Source organism: Eptesicus fuscus, chromosome 12 (assembly GCF_027574615.1).
Source record: "Eptesicus fuscus isolate TK198812 chromosome 12, DD_ASM_mEF_20220401, whole genome shotgun sequence".
Lineage (NCBI taxonomy): Eukaryota > Metazoa > Chordata > Mammalia > Chiroptera > Vespertilionidae > Eptesicus > Eptesicus fuscus.
Genome location: NC_072484.1, coordinates 10066413 through 10087723, shown reverse-complemented (window position 1 = coordinate 10087723; position 21311 = coordinate 10066413). Strand labels below are relative to the sequence as shown.

The 21311-nt window shown below is 55.2% G+C and overlaps 1 long non-coding RNA gene across 1 annotated transcript; it reads right to left on the bottom strand.

Annotated features, from left to right (window-relative positions):
• Positions 1 to 12219: 12219 nt before the first annotated feature.
• On the bottom strand, positions 12220 to 19855 carry LOC129150922 (uncharacterized). Its single transcript, XR_008557734.1, has 3 exons — positions 19750 to 19855; positions 19117 to 19299; positions 12220 to 12519 (listed from the first exon to the last, which is right to left on the bottom strand). It is a non-coding gene; the product is annotated as an uncharacterized LOC129150922 (long non-coding RNA).
• Between the last annotated feature and the right edge of the window lie 1456 nt (positions 19856 to 21311).

Below are 21311 nucleotides of genomic sequence, written 5' to 3'. Positions count from 1 at the left end.
ATGATGAAACTGCCCTGGCCTGAGGGGCTCAGTTGGTGGAGCGTTGTCCCACGCACCGAGAGATTGCGGGTTAGGTTCTCATTCAGGGCACATACCCGGGTTGTAGGCTTGATCCCCAGTAGCGGGGGCATGCAGGAGACAGCCAATCCCTGTTTCTCTCTCTTCTTCTCCTCCCTTTCTCTCTCTCTAAAAAAAAATAAAGATATTTTAAAAATAAAAGTATTTTTTAAAATAAATAAAAGATTATGAAACTACTGCCTAGAGAGGTTGAACACATTCCCAGAGTCACACAGCCTATACGTAGTGACAGGCTAGGATGCTAGGTCGTACCCTTGAAGGCCACATTATCCTACAAGAACTCTGTGGATGCAGGAGTCAGAGGTAAAATTCAACCAAACTGAAGGTAGCATGTGGAGTTAGCAAGACACAGTGCCAGACTCCAGAGCTGCTGGCCCTGGAAGTTCAGAGTTCAGTTCTAAATTTATTCTCCAACCTCCTTGTGGGTTCTAAATATGGCCAAGCTAGTCCTTCCAGCCTAATCAATGACGTGGGTGCGCTGTTTTGAAGATCAAACCCTTTTCCTGCTATGAAAGTAATAAAATGATGCAGAGTTTGTTTGGAGAGCAGTCTGTTAGCAGCCATCTGGAATGAGCCTGAGCTCGCTGATGGTGGACACATGTGGCTGTTAACTGATTTCGCGGGATTAAAACCGTTTCCTAAACCCAAGTCTGAATTTCTCCTCCTGAATGAACCTGAAACAGACCGTCCGGAAATAGCAAGGCAAATACTTCTAACCTGAACCGATAATAAGATTTTCCTAAAATTACTACCAATAAATAAGACAAAATGGGACTCTTTAGATAGTCTCCAGGCCGGAGAGAGAAACAGTAGGGTCTTCGGGGACTCCCAGGCCGAGTCCCCACTTCTCTGGGAAGGTGCTGGTGGGGAGGGGAGTGCTGACTGGTCCATTACCCCTTCTCAGAGATGCTGCCTCCACGGATACCCTCATGGTCTGGCCACCAATGACTGAACAAGCCCTGAACGTTGGGCCCAGGAGAGACCACCACTCGCTGCCCAGAAACATACACCTTCTGGTGCTTGGCCCAAAAGGGTGAGCCCAGGCATCAAATTGCCTCCCTCGGGGATGCAAATAAGAGATACAGGACGTTGCAATTGGTGCCGGTACTAGAGCTGAAGGTCATGGATATATGGAGTGGGAATGGCCATTCTGGGGGCACACAGATGTGCATGGAAGTGGCGCAGGCGCTGTGGCACCCTGGATCACAGTGATGGTGTTGTGTGGCTGGATCAAACTTCACCTGAAACCCACCCCACCATTGGACTTTTCAAATTCATTGTATTAGATTTCCTGGGGTTTGATGTTTGTGTTTTTTAAATATATTTGTATTGATTTCAGAGAGGAAGGGAGAGGGAGAGACATAGATAGAAACATCAACGATGAGAGAGAATCCTTGATTGGCTGCCTCCTGCATGCCCCACACCAAGGATCGAGTTCAAAACCTGGGCATGTGCCCTAACCGGGACTCGAACTGTGATCTCCTGGTTCATAGATCGACACTCCACCACTGAGACACGCCGGCGGGGCTTGATGTATTTTTTTAATAACCAAAAGGAACCTCTCTATAACCTTCCAATGCATCCCTTTTTACCTGAAATGGTTAGAGTCGGTTGATGACCCACAGAACCCAAACAGAGCACACCCAGCGGGCAGAAGCCTTTGGGAGAGTTTAGGACACAAGGCAGTGTCCCTGCAGGTCCCAGCAACAAGCTTCCTTTTCCTGTCTGAGGCCCTCGGAGGAGGGACGAAGAGGTTAGGACTTGGCTGCAGGAACACGCTGTCCTCACGCCGACCCTTTCAGCCTCAGAACTGCTGGTATCGGACTCTCTGGAGGTTGGACAAAGGGTGAAGCCAGGAACTCCTGAGGCTGCGGGGCAGGGCAGGGGCCTGGGAGAGAGGGGCAGGCTGCGAGGGAGCGGAAATACGTCTTTTGTTCCCCTTGGGCCCTTGCAGCACAGCTGTTGTCCACAGTGAGCTTAGCTGACAATGGGGACGAATAGCATTCACTCGACAGGCAGTGACCCAGTACTGAGGGAGGGGGGGATCCGGGGGGAGCAGTTAACCGAGTGTCACCGAGGTGAGTGGTGGCTCGGATTTGAACCTACGTCTGATGGGCTCCACGTGTGGCACCTTTTCCAATATCTGCCCTCGGACTTCCCTTCCAGCTGGTTCTGCAATCAGCAGCCCCTCCAGACGTCCCTCGGTGGCTGCGAGGAGCTCACTGCTGATGAGGAAAAGGATTAGCCACAAACCTGCCTGTCCCTCCAGCCGCCGCCAGACCCACCGGAGGCGTGGGTGTGTCCGCCTACCTGGGAACATCTGCTTTTGTCGTCAGACAGATCCCCCAAAGAAGGGGAAAGCCAAAAAGAATGAAAAGTAAACTTCCAAAGGAAATAAATAAGCCATGAGAATTGGCCACATCTGTGAAACTGAGCGCTTCAGAGCCAGGCACTGGGCCTGCGTGTGAGCCCAGGTGCTGGGCATCCAGGAGCTGCCATAATGGCTGCAGGGCTGCGCCTGGGGGAGCTGCTGGAGGCCTGGAGGCCCAGCCCCCTTAGGCGGTTCATCCTCCAGGGCCCACCCAGGACCCTCCTCTCGGCTGCCCAGCACCGCTTCCCCCATTGGCTCCTTGCCTTTTCCCAGGGGCCCCAGCTGAACCGGAACCCAGATGAGGATTTGAATCCTCGTCCCATGTTCACTGGCTGTGTGACTTGGGGTAAGTCCATGCTCCTCTCTGAGCCTCAGTTTTCTCACCTGTACAATGGGGAGCTTATGCTAGACCAGACGTTTTCAAACTGCTGATGGCGCCTGTCTGTGGGCTGTGAGCTCAACTGACTGAATCCCGACAGGCATGTACTGATGTAGTTCCGCCTCCACGGCGAGGGGTACGCCCTGTCCTTTCTGGGGACGGCCACGTGCTTCTCTGATCCCACCCGGCACCTCGCTTGGAGCTGCTGCTGGGCGAGCATGCTCACTGGCTACGTGGCTCGGGCTCTCTGTTCTGTTTCTCTGTGCATCGTCTGCCAGCCAGGAGTGTGGCTCGGTCAGAACGAGGGTCAGGCAGCCCGGTCCGTCCTGACTCCAGGGCGGCTGCCTCCCCACGCCTCTGCTTCAGCATCCGCCATAGGGAGTCACTCCACGACGTCAGAGGACCGTCCTGTGAAGTTGACCTCAACAGGCTCCTTGAGGTCAGGACAGCCCTCGGTACCTTCCCACCGCCGAACCAGCAGCCAGGTCTTGGGCACTGACTTTGTGACTGATTGATTGGATGGGGCTGAGCTGGGAGAGGAATGGATATCAAAGGGCTTACCCTCTACTTTCTGGCTTCCTTCGGCTGGCTGCCACCTCCAGGACAGCCCTGACCCCCGTCCCCAGCATCACCTCCATTGGAGAGTAGGTGTTTGGCAGAGCACGTGACTGGCTTTTATGATATTTAAGGTGGGGCAACAAAAGCCCATTGAGGTCTCTGTGGCCGGACCAATGGCCTGAGGGTGGGTTCCCGAGCGCCGTCCCGCCTGTGCGCCTGCCGCGCCGCGCTCAGCCCGGGGCAGCACTGAGCCAGAGCCGGGTCAGCGGCCGAGCTTCCTGGCTAACCTTGACCTCTGGGTCTTTCTGATCCAGGGGCAGCAGCCGTCTGGAGTGAGTCTCCCCTGAAGGACGGACCTCCTCTCGATGCTCTAGTCAGGCAGAATCCCACAGGAACGTCGGGAGGGTTCGGTCTGAGTTCCGTGTGACACTAGGCAAATCACGCCGGCTCTCAGAGCTTCGTTTCCGCATGTCCCTGGGCTTAGAACGGAACCCACACACTGGTTTGGGCTTGTGTCTGACACCCCTGGTGGGTATGGGCTGCTTTGATGAAGTGTCGAGATGGGTTCTGAGGCTGTTTTGCTCCCTGGGAGAGGGTGCTGTGATTGATTGTCAATGTCTGCCAGGAATTGAAGGATGGGCAAGAGGAGTCTGTTTGGTGTCACGCACTTGCCACCCCAACCCAGAAGCGCTACAGGGCTCCTCAAGTTGTGAAATGGCTCCGATTCTTACGGTTTCACTGGGTCACACAAAACGTAAGCTCTCTCTGTGGATTTGACCTTCTTTCTAACAGCACCCAGGTTTCTCCTGGGCAGGGACCCAGCCCCACTCTTCAGCGCACACCGTGGAGGCCCGTTCAGACCCCACATCGCACAGCCTCAGTGGCTGGCTCGGCCAGGAAATCTCCTCCGGCCCAGGTCACTGGAAATCAGCCCTAAGAGCCCCCACCCCCACTGGATCCAGCCAGACCTGAAGCTAAACCTAATCCTACACTTTCACATTCTGTGAGCCAATACATTGGCTTTTTTGCTTAAGCCAGTATTAATCAGCATTTCATCACTTGTAACTCAAAGAGTCCCAATGTGCAAATTCTTTCTTCTCCCCAGGCAGGCCCAGAACGGGCACCAAAGAGGGTTTGGCTAACATGACAGTGAGAACATCTGGGGCTTTGTTTTTCTTTTCTTTCTTTCGTTTTTTTAATTTTTTAAAAAAAATCCAGGCTGGACAAGAAGCCTAGAATGCAGGGAAAAAAGAGACCAATTTCTTCAAATGTAGAAGCCTGGGAGACCCGTCGTCCTGAGGGGTCTGTGTGATAAGATGGCCCCTGCTTTGGATGAGTAGAGTCAAAAAGAGGGCAAATTGTCTGGAACATCCTTCTATTCCCCCCAAAACAAAGTTTTCATGAATGCTTTTTCCTTCGCTTCCTGGGGCACTGAATCTAGCGTGGTTAAAGTTTGTTTAAAAACACTGACATAAATCATAAACACCCTTGAGAGGGACCATTAACCATCAACCAGCAGAGTTAATATCCCTGCACCCCCGTCTCCTCCAGCTAAATGGCCTGGAACCTCCACCCCATCCCCAGAGGAAACGTCCCTGCCTTGTCCTGGAACATTTCAAAATGGGGTTTCTGCGTAAGTTCTTGACGTATCCTCACCCAAGCTCAGCGTGCTGGCCTGGCTCCTTCACGCTGAGGGGACCATGATGTGGAACTAACAGCTCTGGACATTTCTGGAGTCTGGCTCCGGAAGTTTTTTCTGGAGCAAATTCTTCTCTGCACCTCCCCCACCCCACCACCCCTCTCGCTCTCCTTCACCCACCTCCCGGCAACCATCCGGGAACCTGAAAGGCACAGCAGCAGTGGGAGAAAAGTGAAGGCTTTAGAGTCAGATAGACCTGGGGACGAATCCTAGCCTGGCGCATACTTGCTATGTCACCAGGGACAAGTTGCTTAACCTGTCTGAGCCTCAGTTTTCCTTTCTGTAAAATGGGGATAATGCCACCCACTGAAGGGCTGTTTCTGAGAATTCGCTGTTACGGTGCTTGCACTGCGCCTGATTTAGTAGCAAATGGTGGTTGTAGTAGTAATGTTTATGTCATTCTCATTTTGATCCGCTTAGACCAGGGCGGGAAGGAAGGAGGATGGAGAAGAGAGAGGAGAGAAGTGTGTTTGGGACATCCTCAGAGCTTCTGCATCATCTAGTTCGAGACTCGCCCTTTTCAGCCTACCGGGTCAGCCCCTGAAAAGCTGTCTGCTTTATCCTTTCAGAAGACTGATTGATCTCTTTCTTCCCCGCGTGGGGAAACTGAGGCTGGGCCTCGGCCCAGATCCCAGAGTCCATTGGCAGGAGCTCTGACCACCGGGTCTGCGGGACCTTGTCACGGGTGCCTGAACAGGCCGCGACAATTGTGGCACAGCCTCGCTGGTCCTTCTTCGTCTCTCTGTCAGCACAGTTAGCACAACCGTCCCCACTTCAGTGTGCGATCGTTTCAAGAACAGGTCACAGTGAGGAAGATCTCACTGCACTTTCCTCTTCGCCTTGCCTCACAGCCCTCCCTTCTTGGCCCTCAGGCGTCCCCCTCCTGGAAGACTGGGTTATGCACAGAGGGCTGCAGAGCGCACCACGCAGCACGCGGTTCCTCGTAACCGAACAGACGGTGGACCTAAAAGCCACCCCTGTGAGAACACTGGTGCCAGGGAGGCAGCAGTGAGCAGGGCATCATTTTTGTAGCTTTTTTGAGAAAACAGTTTTTAAAAGTCCATTAGTGCCTTGGCCAAGTAGCTCCGTTGGTTAGAGTGCCATCCCATTATGCCAAGGTTGCTGGTTCAATCCCTGGTCAGGGCACATACAGGGATCAACCAGCGAATGCATAAATAAGTGAACAAACAAATTGATGTTTCTCTCTCTCTCTGCTCTCTAAAGATTCAATTAAAAAACACTTTAAGTCCATTAGCTCCCAATTAACATGGCAAAGGCATAGAATTTTCCCGCATGTTGAGAAAGTAGAAAGGTCTTCCTTCAGTACCTTGGGCAGGAGCCCATGCATAGAAGGCAGGACATGTCTCTGTCCTTGGCCTCAGCCACAAAGGACGGGAGCATGGAGGAGGGTGGTGGTGAAGAGTATGGACTCGGGGTGACCTGGGTTCAAATCCCAGCTCTACCACTTACTAGCTGTGTTACCATGAGCAGGTTATTTTGCTTCTCTGTGCCTCAGTCTTCCCATCTGTCAAGTGGGACTAAGCGGATTTCCTCAAAGAGTTGCTGTGAGTATTAAATGAGTTGATGTGTGAGGTTCTTAGAATGGGCTTTGGTGGATAACAGGCATTCTACGTGTCTGCTGTTTCTGTGTATCTGTGTTTTTTATACAAGTAGAGTCAGCTCCAAAGGCCGGGGTTGCACTGCCCCTCCAGGGGCTCGAGGGGGAAGCTGCACTGAGACCACCAGCCACCAGTGTAGGGTGGGGACCCTGGAACTGCAGCAGGTTGAAAGGCGGGAAGCTCTGATGTCCCGCTCTCCCTGGCTGCACAGGGTCCCCCGTGGTCAGGATGGGGCTCCACACGTGCCCACTCCGGTGTGGACACACTGTTCGGGCGAGGGCCACGGTGACTGCGGCAGGGGCTGGCGGTGACAGTCAGGGTCAGGGGCCAGATGCAGTGGAGACGAGGGTTCAGAGCCAAGGTGGAGACAAGGGGGCCAGGCAGGGCTCCGGGCCCCAGCTCCTCCCGCTGCAGCCACAGATGCCAGGAAGGCAAGCAGTGACCGGGGGCATCGGGCACGGCCGCAGACCCCGCCTCGTTCCCCCGCTGGGGAGTCTCATGGTCAGCACACCTCTGGCCACACAGACCCGATGGTGCCCCCTAGAGAGAGGCTGAGGAGGCAGCGGAGGAAATCTGAGCTGAGCAGTACCTAAAGGCCTGAAGTGCTGGGTCAGATTAAATTGACCAGATGACACTAAATCTGGTGTTTTTCCTTGTTGCTCTGGGACTGGGGTTTGTGAGAAAGCTCAGATCAATTACAGGAAATAAAGAGAAGACATTTCTCTCCACACACGCACGTGATAGCGTGAGTGAACGGACCCGTCCGTTCAGCAGGCCAAGAAGCCGCTAGGTGTTGGGGTCCTGTGTGAGGCAGCAGCTCTGCACCCATGGACCAGTCACCTAGCCCTGATGTGTGTGCCCTCATCTAAAAAGGGGCACAATAACCACACCTTTCCACCTTATGGGTTCACTGCAAAGACCAAGAAGATGAGTAAACGAATGGATGGACAGATGGAAGGGACCTCTGGTTGGATTACAGATTCAGGCAAGAAACCCGAAGGGGCAGGATGGAGCTTGCACTGAGCAGCTGCCACAAGGCCACGCCCGTACCTTGGGGAGGGCCCCTCACCAAGGGGAACCCCTACCTCCATCCTCACTTCACCAGCCTTTCTCCCTGGGGCTCGCGGACCAGTGCTCGGAGCCGCCGGGATGCTCAGCATCCTGTGCCACCCCCACACGGAGATCTGCTGTCCCTTCTTCGTGGATTATGTTCCCCATGGGGCTGCTGTTGCCCAAAAAGTGGCCGGGCCTGGCGCCACGGAGACAAACAGGCCGATAGCCACAGCATCTGATAGCCCAGAGCCTGACCCTCGTGGGAGAGCCGCAGCCAGCTGGCAGGAGTCCCACGGCCTGGCCGCAGCTCCTGGGCAGTCAGTCCTGGCAGTGACGGGACAGAGGGGAGGGGTCAGACTTCAGCCTTCACGTGGTCACGGATGCCCGCCTGAGTCAGGAGAATAAGCGCAGGCCTGGATGCACATCACAGGACCCGGGAGCCTTAGCAAATACGCTGCCCACACTCCCTGCCCGGGTCTGTGTGACCCCCAAACCTGAGCCTGACCCCTCATGTTGAACCAGGCTTGACTGCCCTTAGAGGTGCACATCTGCCCCCCATCTCATCTGGGGCTGGAGCCACTGGAGCAGAAGGGCCACAGGGGCCATGTGGCCGTGGTCTGTCCCTCCCTCCCTCCTAAGTTGGGGTGTGAATCAGACCCTGGATGCCCACAGGTACGGAGACTGGTTGGCAGCAGGTTGGGGCTTGGGGGTAACCTCAGCCCCGCTCCTGGCTCCTCCCCACTCTAGCTGATCCCACAGCCTCTTGGATGCTGGGCACAGGGGCCCCCCAGCTGCCCTGAGAGGCAGGTACTAGGAGCAGGCTCCTGCTCAGTGTGCATCAGGCAAGCTAGGAGCCAGGCCCCTGGGCCAAGCCAGGAGGCCGCTGTGCTGTTTCTCTCATCTTAACTGAGCCCCCCCCATCACCATGACAACAATGGTCAGCATGAATGAAACCCTCTGTGCCACTAGCCTAGGGATCCCCACAAACCCCAGCCCGCAGGTAGGTTATGTGATAACCCCTATTGGGCACAGGGGCGGGCTAAGGCCCCGCTGGTCAGTGGAGGAGGCAGGGCTTGAACCCAGGCAGCCTGGCTTGGAGGCAGTGCCCCCTGCCATGTGGCTGGCTCCTCCACGCTGGCCAGCCACCCCCGGCCAAGCTCTGCAGCCTGGCTTTGCCCTTCGGGAACCCCCATCCCCCCAGAGGCCTCCAACCCACTCGCTGGCCGGGGCAGCTCCAGGCTCGCCCTGCTGACACAGCAGCTAGTTCTTGGCCCCAACGCCGCAGTTGTTGGAAATTACAATCCTTCCTTCCTGACTCCGAGCTCACGGCTCCAAGAGGCTCCTAATGCGCACGTCCCCCATTATCCAGAGCAAGTTCTTTCCATGGCCACGGCCCAGGCGTGTTAAAATGTAAACTGCCGAGCACCAGGCGGCAGCAAGCTCGTTTGTCTCTGTCAGGCCCCGCCAGGCCCCTCTCCCTCGCTGTCAGCCTGCGAGGGGCTTGGCCAGGCCTGGCCCGAGGACTCAGGGTCCGAGGACCCCACAGAGTGCACCACGACGTGAGCATCTAATAGCCTTGTCTCAATGTCGGATAAATCACACCTTCATGGACCATTTTCCAGTTTGCAGCCCCAAGTCAAGACTCCTAAAACGTTACCAGCTGTCAGGGAGGAGATGTGTGCCTCTGGCACGCGGCTTCCTACCCGTGGGAGAGCCGGGCACGGGTGATCTGAGGCAGAACGCAGCTTCGTGTTTGCCACTCGACCGGCGTGGCTCAGTGGTTGAGCATTGACCTATGAACCAGGAGGTCACAGTTCAATTCCTGATCAGGGCACATGCCTGGGTTGTGGGCTCAACCCCCAGTGTGGGGCATGTAGGAGGCAGCCGATCAATGATTGTCTCTCATCTTCGATGTTTCTCTCTCTTCCTCTCCCTGCCTCTCTGAAATAATTTTTTTTTTTTTTTAAGAAAAAGACAAGATTCCTCCCCTCACCTTGTTATAGCCTCTTTGGGGGACATGCGTCTGGAGAGGTCTGGGCCAGAAGCATGTCTCACATGGCTGGGACTCTGGGACAGAAAGTATGGAACTCCGTGCTCGTGGAATGGGGCTGGAGGGCCTTGAACCCTTACCAGCTTTGGAGTCAGAAAGAAAAGGGTCCGAACCCTAGATTTGCTATTTACCAGCTGTGTGACCTTGGGCAAGTCATTTCACCTCTCTGGGCCTCAACTAAGTAATCATAGCTAGCACCCCCTTCGCAGATTGTGGAGGGGGCTAAATGGGAGAAGAGGAGAAAGGAGCTGAGCGTGTGCTTGGGGATCCTGTGATAAGGGGCGTGTTAATAACAGCTAATCTTTATTAGGGGGTTTCATGAATTGAACACTATCCCCCCAAATAGGCATGTCTCCTTGGAGTCTTAGAGCATGACCTTTGGAAACAGAGTCTCTGCAGATGTAACTGGTTAAGATGAGGCGGCCCCCAATCCAGTCCTGTGTCCCTGGGGGAGGAGGAGAGGACAGCTGCTCACTCACCTGCTCTCTCCAGAAAAAGCCCAGCAGCAGAGCAGGTGAGGCCCAGCCACAGCAGTGGTGCAGGGAGCCCTCCGGCCCGATCAGTGCCCTCAAACAATTCCAAGGTCATCCCTGCATGTACCCTACCTGGGTTTCACGCAGTTGCTGCCACTACGCAGTAGAATGGGGAGAAAGTAGCAAAACACAGGCAAAACCATCCTTGCGATGCAACCCAACAGCAAAGATCCCCCTCCCGGGTCAGGAGTGTTTTTCCACCCGGAAACCAGAACAGTTCATCTGAGTTTCTTCACCCTTTGTCCCAAGATGCAAAAATGTCAGAAATGTCAGAAATGTCCCCCCTCTGGCCTGAGGGACACGATCTCGCCCTCGTGGTCCATTTCCTGCACCGGCTGAGAGTCGGGGTGAAGACCACTGGCCGGAGAGGCAGGACAGTGGGTTGGCTCCTGCTGGGCCATGTGGATACTGTGGGGCGCACGGGGGTGGGGGTGGGGTGTCCCGCTCTGGGCGCCAGTTTTCTTAGCTGTAAACTGGGGGTGATAATGCCTGGTCGTCATCACACAGATTAAGCTGGAGCCGGTCATACAGGGCTGTTTTCCTCTGTCTTCCCTAAGGGGCCAGCGACGTGAGAACCAGGCCTCCATCAGTGCCTCCCAGACCCTACATTACAACGCGGGGACGTGGGCTGTGGGCAAATCCATTTGTGTCCACGGAGCACCCACTGCACGCTCCACGCCATGCCAGTTTCTGGGAGGTTATTTTTTTATATATATGTTTATTGATTTCAGAGAGGAAGAGAAAGAGAAATAGAAATATCAACAATGAGAGAGAATTATTGGTCGGCTGCCTCCTGCACACCCACTACTGGGGATCAAGCCTGCAACTGGGCATGTGTCCTGACCGGGAATGGAACCGTGACCTCCTGGTTCATAGGTCGACGCTCAACCACTGAGCCACGCCGGCTGGGCTCTGGAAGGTTATTGATAACTGTTAACACGGATGCTTAGCAATACCAGCAGGAGCCACCATTTACTGAGCACTCGCTATGTGCTTTGCCTCAGTTAATTCTCACAATAAACCTGCAAGATACGTGTCATTAGAACCCCCATTTTCCAGGGAAAACTCAGTTCAGCAGGAGTAACTTGCTCGAGGCCCCACAGTTCAGTTGGACTCCCTTTCAACTCTGCCTCCAAAGCAGACCCTGCTGCCCGCAAGTACCCACGGCCCAGTGGGCGGCTGCGGTGAGACCAGACCCCCCATAGATATGACATTCCTCACGCAAGCTTGTATTCCTAATGCCCGACACCAGGTCAAACAATCCATACGCCTTATGTCGCTGAGACCTCATAAAACCTTCCTAAGAAGCCATCGTCATTATTATCCTGTTCGTATAGATGAATCGAGGCCCAGGCGGTGACAAGGATGGTGGCACGAATAAGCCAGGAGCAAAAGCTGGCCTTCCTGACTCCACATCTAAGGTTTTGCCCCCACCCTTTTCAAAATGGGGCTGGATACCATGGGTGCTAAATCCATGCAGACAGCCAAGGGTGTTGGGGAAGAGATCCTAGGGGGGCTTCCTGGAGGAAGGGGATCACAAAGGATGGGCAGAACCTGCCAGGCACAGAGTTCCTCTCTGCAGACACCTGAGGGCATTTGCCAGGAACCTGGGAGCTGGAAGGCCCCAGCCCCATCCTTCTGAAACGTAGCCCCTGGCACCTCATTCCCCCAAGGGACGCAGGAGGAATCTGTCCTGCCTCCCACCCCGCCCGCCCCCACCACACAGGCCTGTCTGCATGCCAGGCAGGGCTGGCCCTGCGCCCGGTGCACCTCTCTCCGCTTCGTTCCTCGGGCCTCAGGAAGGAAGGTCCAGAGCCAAGGTTATCGTGGGGCTCGCATACCTTAGGGGAGGGCTGGGTACACAAAGCACAGGTTGTTCAATGCAGCATTTATTTGCGATCACAAAAGACTGGACCCAATCTCACGTCCGTCAGCAGGAGCCTGGATGAAGACACTCAGGCACAGCCACATGCCACTCAAGGGTCAGGCGAGGAAGAGTGGGAGGGACGTGAGAACACCACCAGCTGACATCTGGGAAGAACTTCACATGCACACGGGCAGGGCCTCATCCACGCGCATTAATCCTTACATCAACCTCAGGGGCGGGACCGTGATCATCACTTTAAAATGAGGAAGCTGAGGTGTGGGGAGGTCGAGTCCCTGGCGCCAGGACCGCTGGCTGTAAGTAAACGGGGCAGCGGGGATTTGGGTCAGGCAGTGGGTGTCAGAGCCACGCTCAGGACCACCCTGCCACATGGCCTCGCCCCTCCGCCGGGAGCACCCCAGCATCTGCGAAAGAAGAGAAACACGCGGACAACCTTCGCGCTCCCGTCCTGCGCCGGCCTGACAAACGGATTGTGATAACTCAGACGCTGTGGTAGCCAGTTTCTCTCTCCACCCCGTTATGGCCAGCGGGCCCATTGATTAATTTTATAGCCTTTCCTGGAGCCAGGACAAGGAAAACGAAACGATCCGCAGGACCCCTTTCATCACCAGCAGCCGGGTTTCACGGTGGGGGTGGAGGAAGGAAAGGAAAATCAGTTTTTCCCCACGTTGAGCTCATCGACAGAACTCAAGGCCGGGCGGCCAACATGTTGGTGTTGAGAAAAGCTGTTCTCAAGCAGAACTAATTGGCAACAGAAATGGAATTTTCCCCCCCCAAAAAGGATAAACATGCTTTATCCCTGGGAATTACCCTGCGGAATAGGTATTCCAGACACGTTGTGTGCGGCGACCCGCGTGCGGCCGGCGGCCTCAGCCAGGCGAGGCCAAAGGGGGCCGTGCTGCTCACCATTCAACCAGGCCGGCCCGCTCTGCACTAAAGACGCTCGCGTAGGTCAGCGGCCCGAACCAGTGCAGCCCGGAGTGGACGTGGCTCTCCCCTTGCCCGGCATCACTTCCCTCCTCCAGGCATAGCAGCTGGCTCTGGGGCCCCCCAGACACTGGTTTGGTGGAGTTGACCCTCCCCCCACCCCCCGGCCCAGCTCTGGGGACTGCCTGGCAGGCTTCCGCCGAAGAAGAGCGAACTCCAGGGCTATTTCAGGAATGGGCTCACACCCTGAGAAACAATAGGCATGGGGGGGGAGAAAAAAAAAACACTGAATGAGGCTTGTGGGAAGGGGAGCGCGGCCATTTTAGAGGTGCAGAGAGGCGGTCGCACAAAATTCAGGACGGCAGCTCCTGCCGAGGGGAGGAGGACATGAATGCACATAAGTACTGTCAGCTTCCCAGTTCTCAGTGGGCGGAGGGTGTACAGGTGTTTTTCATTTTACAACTGGATATGGTGAGACTTGGAGGGAAGGGTAAAGGGGGCCATTCGGGCGCCCCTCTCAGTGTCTCGTGATGAGACGATGATTAGTTCAATTATGGACCTGAGGTCCATGTTTTAAGGAAAGCTCTCGGTCCTGGATTTGGGGATCAGGGATCTACAGGGACCCCTCTCCCTGGATAAGTGAGCAGAAGACCTGAGGCTGTTCCCTCTGCGGCTAACCGGGAACAAGCCTCTTTGGTCCCTGGTGGGTGGACGCGTCCAATGGCGTGTTTGGAGGGATCGCGTGCCCCCTTCCACCTGCAGGGTCTCCCCGCCCTCCGTGGGGTGAGGGTGAGAGGCGATGCTGGGCCTGGGCCTCAGAGGAGGGCTTCCCGCAGCACTGGGTGGGGGGCCTGACACCACAGAATCCAAGTCCCATCACCTGCCTGGCTCCTGGGTTTATCGGGACTCAGGTGAGGAAGAGGGTGCTCTTTCCAGAGCCCTCCAGCCCACCTGAGACAGACACTGACTCCCACTGCGGTGCGACTGAGGGCCACTCGATGGGCGAGTGGTGTATACGTGAGTGAAATACAGGCACGCGGCTAGAGGCTCCCTAGGACTCTAATTCAGGATTCTCCCAAAACGTCTGGCTGCCTTGTCACCCTTAGCAACATAGCAAAGCAAATATGTCCACAAGTATGTACTGAGTGCCTAGTATGGGCTATAGCAGTGGTCGGCAAACTGCGGCTCGCGAGCCACATGCGGCTCTTTGGCCCCTTGAGTGTGGCTCTTCCACAAGATACCACGTGTGGGCGCGCACGTACAGTGCGATGGAAACTTCGTGGCCCATGCACAGAAGTCGGGTTTCGGCTCTCAAAAGAAATTTCAATCGATGTACTGTTGGTATTTGGCTCTGTTGACTAATGAGTTTGCCGACCACTGGGCTATAGCATTGAATAAAACAGTCCCCAATCCAAAAAAAAAAATCCCTGCCCTCAGGAACCTTACATTTTAGGGGACACTGAAGAAAAAAAAATGTAGTATATTGGATGATGGATGATAAGTGGTGCAGAGTGAGCCAGTGGAGATCTGGACAGTGAGTGCCCCAGGCAGAGGGGAGAGCAAGGGCCAAGGTCCCGAGGCAGGACCGTGCCTGGCACAACTGAAAACAGCAGGTGCAGTGAGGGGCAGGGGGAGGGAGATGGGCTCCGGATCCTGCAGGACCTTGTTGCCATGGCGAGGACTTTGCCTTTTACTCTGGGCGAGGTGGGAGCCAGGACGATGGTGTCCTGAGCAGAGGAAGGACAGGATCTGATTTCCTTCTAACAGGACCCGACTGGCTGCAAGTGGAGAGCCGACTGTCAGAGCGGCAGGGGGAGAAGCAGAGGGCCCCGGTGAGGAGGCAGCTGTCATGGTCCAGAGAAAGACGGTGGCCACGCGGGCCAGCCGGATGCAGTGGCGGTGACAGGACATGGTCAGCGTCCAGTTACAGGTGGCGGGTAGAGCCGGTCAGATTCTTTTTACTGAAGCGTGGATGCAGCCAGGCTCTACTCATGTGTTTTGGGATCGAGAAAGTTGGAGACCTGGCTAGCAAGTCGAGACGTGGTTATCAAAAGGGCTCGTGTCGTGCCAGCACGGAGAGGAATGGTTTAGGTCTTTGTGGGATAAAAGGGAAAACACCCAGGACACGTGGGCAAGTGAAAAAAGGAAGAGGCAGAGTGGAGGGGAAATGTTCTCGCTTTTGAAAACCATGAATAGGAGTGAATGAACGGTCTGGGACAGTGGTCGGCAAACTCATTAGTCAACAGAGCCAAATATCAACAGTACAACGATTGAAATTTCTTTTGAGAGCCGAAAACCGACTTCTGCGCATGGGCCACGAAGTTTCAATCGCACTGTAGGTGCGCGCCCGCCCGTGGTATTTTGTGGAAGAGCCACACTCGAGGGGCCAAAGAGCCGCATGTGGCTCGTGAGCCGCAGTTTGCCGACCACGGGTCTGGGAGAACAGGCACACCTGGCCCTTAATTACCTGGAGTGAAGATTTAAACTCGGGATTGCCCTTCCTGCCACACAAAATAAAATGATAATAAACCCCGTTTTTAGTTATTTTTGAAGTTGCTATAGCCCGGCCGGCGTGGCTCAGCATCGACCTACGGTTCAATTCCCGATCAGGGCACATGCCCGGGTTGCAGGCTTGATCCCCACTAAGGAGTGTGCAGGAGGCAGCCAATCAGTGCTTACCTCTCATCATTGATGTTTCCACCCCTCTCTCCCTCGCCATCTCCCTTCCTCTCTGAAATCAATACAAATCTATTTTAAAAATAAAATGAAATAAAATTGCTGTGGCTGCCCTCTGCCATCACAACACACTTCTCTTAGCCAGTGTCCCTACCTGGGCCTCCTCCTTGGCCTGGACAGCAGGGAGGCGGAACTTGGAAAGGAGAAATATTTTCCTCTCGTGCTTGCTGACTTGGGAGAGCTGGAAAGAGCCCACCTGGCTCCTAAAGTTTCTAAAAATAGAAAGTTGTCTTAACTTTCCTATAGTTTTGGCTTAGCCCTTCCTTCTACTCATGCCAAGATGCCGTTTGTGTTAGAGAATCAGTCGCTCTGCGTGAAAATACAGGCTGGCAGGGCAAGACCCGAAGCGGGATGGAATGAGCGGGCAGCTGCCACTGAGGGGTCATCAGAGATGATACCAGTGGGGACGACTCCTCCTGCCCCACCAACCCCTGCACCCACTCCAGCCCCTGCACCCATTCCAGCCCCTGCACCCATTCCAGCCCCTGCACCCATTCCAGCCCCTGCATCCTTCTCAGCCCCTGCTTCCATCCCAGCCCCTGCACCCATTCCAGCCCCTGCACCCATCCCAGCCCCTGCATCCATCCCAGCCCCTGCACCCATCCCAGCCCCTGCACCCATCCCAGCCCCTGCACCCATCCCAGCCCCTGCATCCATCCCAGCCCCTGCATCTATCCCAGCCCCTGCATCCATCCCAGCCCCTGCATCCATCCCAGCCCCTGCACCCATCCCAGCCCCTGTATTCATCCCAGCCCCTGCATCCATCCCAGCCCCTGCATCTATCCCAGCCCCTGCACCCATCCCAGCCCCTTCATCCTTCTCAGCCCCTGCTTCCATCCCAGCCCCTGCACCCATCCCAGCCCCTGCACCCATCCCAGCCCCTGCATCCATCCCAGCCCCTGCACCCATCCCAGCCCCTGCACCCATCCCAGCCCCTGCATCCATTCCAGCCCCTGCTTCCATCCCAGCCCCTGCTTCCATTCCAGCCCCTGCATCCATCCCAGAGATCAGAGCGGGGAGAGCAGTTTGGCTGTTCAGCTCAGAAGAGGAAGTTGAGGGAAGGGTTCCAAGGCCCAGTGTCTGGAGTTTGAATCCTTCTGGGTGAGGGCTGCGGACGCTCCGCCCCAGGGCTTTTGAGATGCTGTGGGCCAGTGGTGGGCGGGTAAAGGGTTAACCACAGCTCTCCAGGAGAAAGTGTGTCTGTGTGTGTGTGTGTGTGTGCGCACACATGTGTGTACATACAAATACTATATATGCACATACACACGCACACATATACATACATACATATACTTAGGATTATTATACATTGTATTGACATAAAGGATGTGTAGCACACAATTTACAAATAAAAACAAAATTTACAATACCCCTTTTTGTAAATTTCATATCACCCATTGTTTCACACAGAACATTTTCATTGATTTTTTTCCCCCCCTCTATTCTTGCATCTGTAGTCAACCTATGGATATAATGGATGAGCGACCATAGTTCCTCAGGAATGTTGACTGATATTTAATTTTACCTTAAGGAGTAAGACCACCGTGATACAACAAAGAGCAGTCGAGCTTAACCCCTTTTTCAATGAAATGAGCAACTTGCCCGATGTTTGGTGCTATTCCCAGTGTAACAGCTAGAGAGGCAACAGGCTTTTATGTTTAATCTGCATGGTTAACTCTTTCTCCCTCACCTTCTCAAATCTAGACAATGAACAAAACAACAAATCAAACCCTGCATCATACTCATTTGCCAATTCCCAAAATGTAAACACTCCCAATACCATCAGTATCAGGCTACCAACCTGACATCGCTAACCATGAAGTTGGGAAGAGACGTACCACAGCACACGGCGATAGTGTTCCCACCAGACAGCCACCCGAGATGGAAATAGCCTCATCATAGGTGCCAAGGTCCTTGCTTGCCCGGGACCGAGGGGGCTTCTGGGACTAGCCAATCACCCTGGAGCTGGGACCACTCCGGTCTGGGTTTGAGCCTGAGGCCGAGCCAGAAAGGACAGGAGGTCTGAGTCAGTGCAGAGCTGCTGTGGGATGGAATTTTCCAGGGAAGAGAAAACAGGAGGCCACATCTGGGTGCCAGGACCTCCAACTCTGTCCAGATGCCTGCCACCCGAGGGATTTCCCACCTGCCACGGCCCTGCTGCATATCTCTTATCTCTTGGCTGCTGCCGGCCACAGCTGCTGGGCTGCATATGCAAATCGCCTGTGATAATATTAATGTGGGATGGGCGGGGGGGCGGGGGGGGGGGGGGGACGGTGCATGTGGAAAGCACTGTTTGTGTTTCACAATTCCGTTTCTACAGAGGAGCAGAGGGGGCCCGGAGTGATTTGAAACACATTTTTGAAAAGGCAAAATAAAACTGGAACAAAACCTAGTAGAGACATATGCCACTCTTTCCACACCCAGCTCTCCCCACCCCTGCCTCAGATTAACCCTCTTCTCTCACTACAACAGAGCAGCAAACACGGCAAATGACCCCGGGCCGGCGGGCGGGCGCGCTTCATTCACACCAGGAGCCCTGCCCATCCCACCCAGGACAGGGTGCCCCTTCCCGGGGCTGACATACATCCAAGGAGCTAAAGGCTGCTCAGCCGGTTGCTTCTTCCTCTGTCCACGTCTCTGCCTCCCTCCTCCCGACAATGCTCCCTCCTCCACCCCGGCTTCCTGGGGTGATCATCACAGACTCAGAACGCAGAATACTGGCCGTGGAAACGTTAGTGAAAGTCAAGTCGGAAAACCCGAGGTCTGGTTCTCATCTCTGCCAGGGACCAGCTGTGTGTCCTTGGGCAAGTTATTCCCCCTCTCTGAGCCTCTGCTTGCTCAGCGTACAATGAAGAGAATAATAACAATACCTCCTCTCTGGGGGATTGTGGGGATTCCCCAAGCTAAAGTTTCAAAATGCCTAGCACAGTGCCTGGTACACAAGCAGACACACAAGAAGTAGCAGTCATAGCAAGACCCCCTTAAAGACCGCCTCACTCAGCCACTCCATTGTAGAGATGGACAAACGGAGGCCCAGAGAGGGAGAAGGACTTGCCCAGCGCCGCCCAGCGAGACACTGCAATGCCATCTCAGCTCCACGCGGGCTCCCTTCCCGGCTTTGGGAGCTCCAGGTCGGAGGGTGAGGACCTGCTGCCCTCCTCACACCTCCCCTCCCTCCAGGGTCCGTCCCCGTGCCAGCCGCACCTGGAGCAGCCACTTCGCACTCACCATCAGCAGGTCTGGACCTTCAGCGCCCTGTCACCATCCTCCTGGGAGCAGCTGGTTGATCGCTGTAGCCAGCGGGTTCCCATTCACGGCAGGACTCGCCGCCGCCGCCCAGGAGCCACTGTCCCCGAGGTCTTTGCGACTGTGCGCTGCTGGCTCCGATAGCGCAGCCGGCTCTTATCTGGCCTGTGTCAGGGTGCAGGCAGCTGTGGAGCCGGGGTTCCAGGAAGCCTGCCTGGGGCGCCCCCAGCGGCCCGTGCCCCCCGGATGCCGCCTGCCGCTCTGGACGCGGCCGATTTGCCCGTCAGTGTCACCCCGAGCGCTGCCTGGGAGAATTCCATGTGGCCCCCAGCAGGCGGGGCCCCCAGCCCTTCACGCCCCACCCCCCCACCCCCATCTTGGCAAGGGGACTGGGAAAAGGCAGCAAGTTTCAAGTCCACACAGCGCTTGTGGTCGTGTCCTGAACTCTCCGCGATTAATCCTGGAGCATCTGATTTCTGCTTCGCCTCGGAGGGGGGTGTGGGGACGCCTAGAAGTTTCTGTTTACTCCATTCTGCGGGGCTGCGTGCTAATCACAAACAGACAGGGACGCAGCCTCTCCCCTCCCCCCCACCCCCACCTCCTTCCTCTCCTTACCTTGCCACCTTCTCCTCACGCTTTCTCCTTTCCCTCCTTTCTTCCCTCTTTGCCATCAGTCCCCTCCTCAGACTGGGATCTGATCCTCCACACACCCCTTCCTCCGGTCCTGGGTTTCCCCCAAACCCCATCGTCCCCTCTGCACCTCCCCCACCTCCTAGGATGCGAGTTGGCTTGGCTTTTTCCCTTTACATCTTTATAGTTAGTAGTCAGCTTCTTTTATTACCTTTTCCCTTTTTTTACAACCTAATTATTTCAGGGTTTGCGCCGCCCCCCCCCCCCCCCACCCCCGCCCCGCACACACACCCTCCCCTATTACATTTGTGCGTGTAAGACTCCTAGAAACGGGGTGTCTCTGAGTCAAGGGGTGGGGTCCCACGCTCCTTTGGTCACCTCATGCATCTTGCTTTTGGATTCTGCTCAGGGATGCAACCAGGAACAAAGTCCCCATTGACGGAGGCCGGCCCTGCAGGGCCTCCCAGCCTCTAACACCTAGAGACGAATTTCTCTCTGCCTCGCCTTGGCTCCTTTCCACCCTGCAGCCGCGGCAGACAAGAAATCAGGGCTAAACAGCCCCACAGAACAGAAACTGACACCTCCCGCCCCACTCCCCCACACACGCATACCCTGAAGGGTAACGGGGCAAGAGCTTTGAAAACCGAAAGTGAGCGGAGGGCACCCAAAGGTCACTTGCGCTTGTGCACGGGGAGGCGCACACAGAGGGGTTTGCTAGAAAACAATGGTTCATCACAGGAAGTGATTGGGAATGAGATCCATCAAATAAGGGCTGTTCAATAGAGCGCGGAGGAGTCGTACTGTGGCTTAAGAAGACTGAGGGGTGTCTGTTTGTAACAACAGAGATGCATCTCCAAGATGTGTTATTGAGGGACAAGGGGGTCAGAATGGAACATTTTATAATCCTGATTGTGTGGCCCTCCCCCTTACACACACACACACACACACACACACACACACACACATAAAATGAAATACTATGGAAACACGTATGAAGCCAGGAAAATAGTCTGGAAGAATACAAACCAAACTGAGTCATTACCTCTGGGAGAGGGGGCGGCAAAAGGCTTCAGGGCGATGCTCCGACCTGTAATCGCTTCATTTCGAAGAATGAAAATGGATTTGCCTGTTACTCACGTCCCAACCAGCTTCCTTCGCTGGGACACTGCACCTCACACAAGGAGAAAACCTCATCTCTCCCCCGCCCCCATTTGCCTCCTTGGACCAACTCAAAGGATTCTGCACCCTGTCAGCGGAGAAATAAACAGCCGGCCTAAGGCGTGAACCCAGACATTCTGCGAACGCTCCAGTCGGATCACCTCGGGTTAGATGTTGGGACCCCTTGAGCCAACAGTGACTTATCAGAGTGAAATTCCTTAAGAGCAGGGAGCTGTCCAGTTCTCCCGCAGCGGGCCAGGCCTCCTGGCCAGGGCAGCAGATCCGCACTTGAAAGGAGAGGACTGGAGAGGGATGACTTCGTCTCAGGAAACCGTGTCACCTACTCTAACTTATAAAACATGAAAACCTTTTTGAGGCGCTTTAAAGGA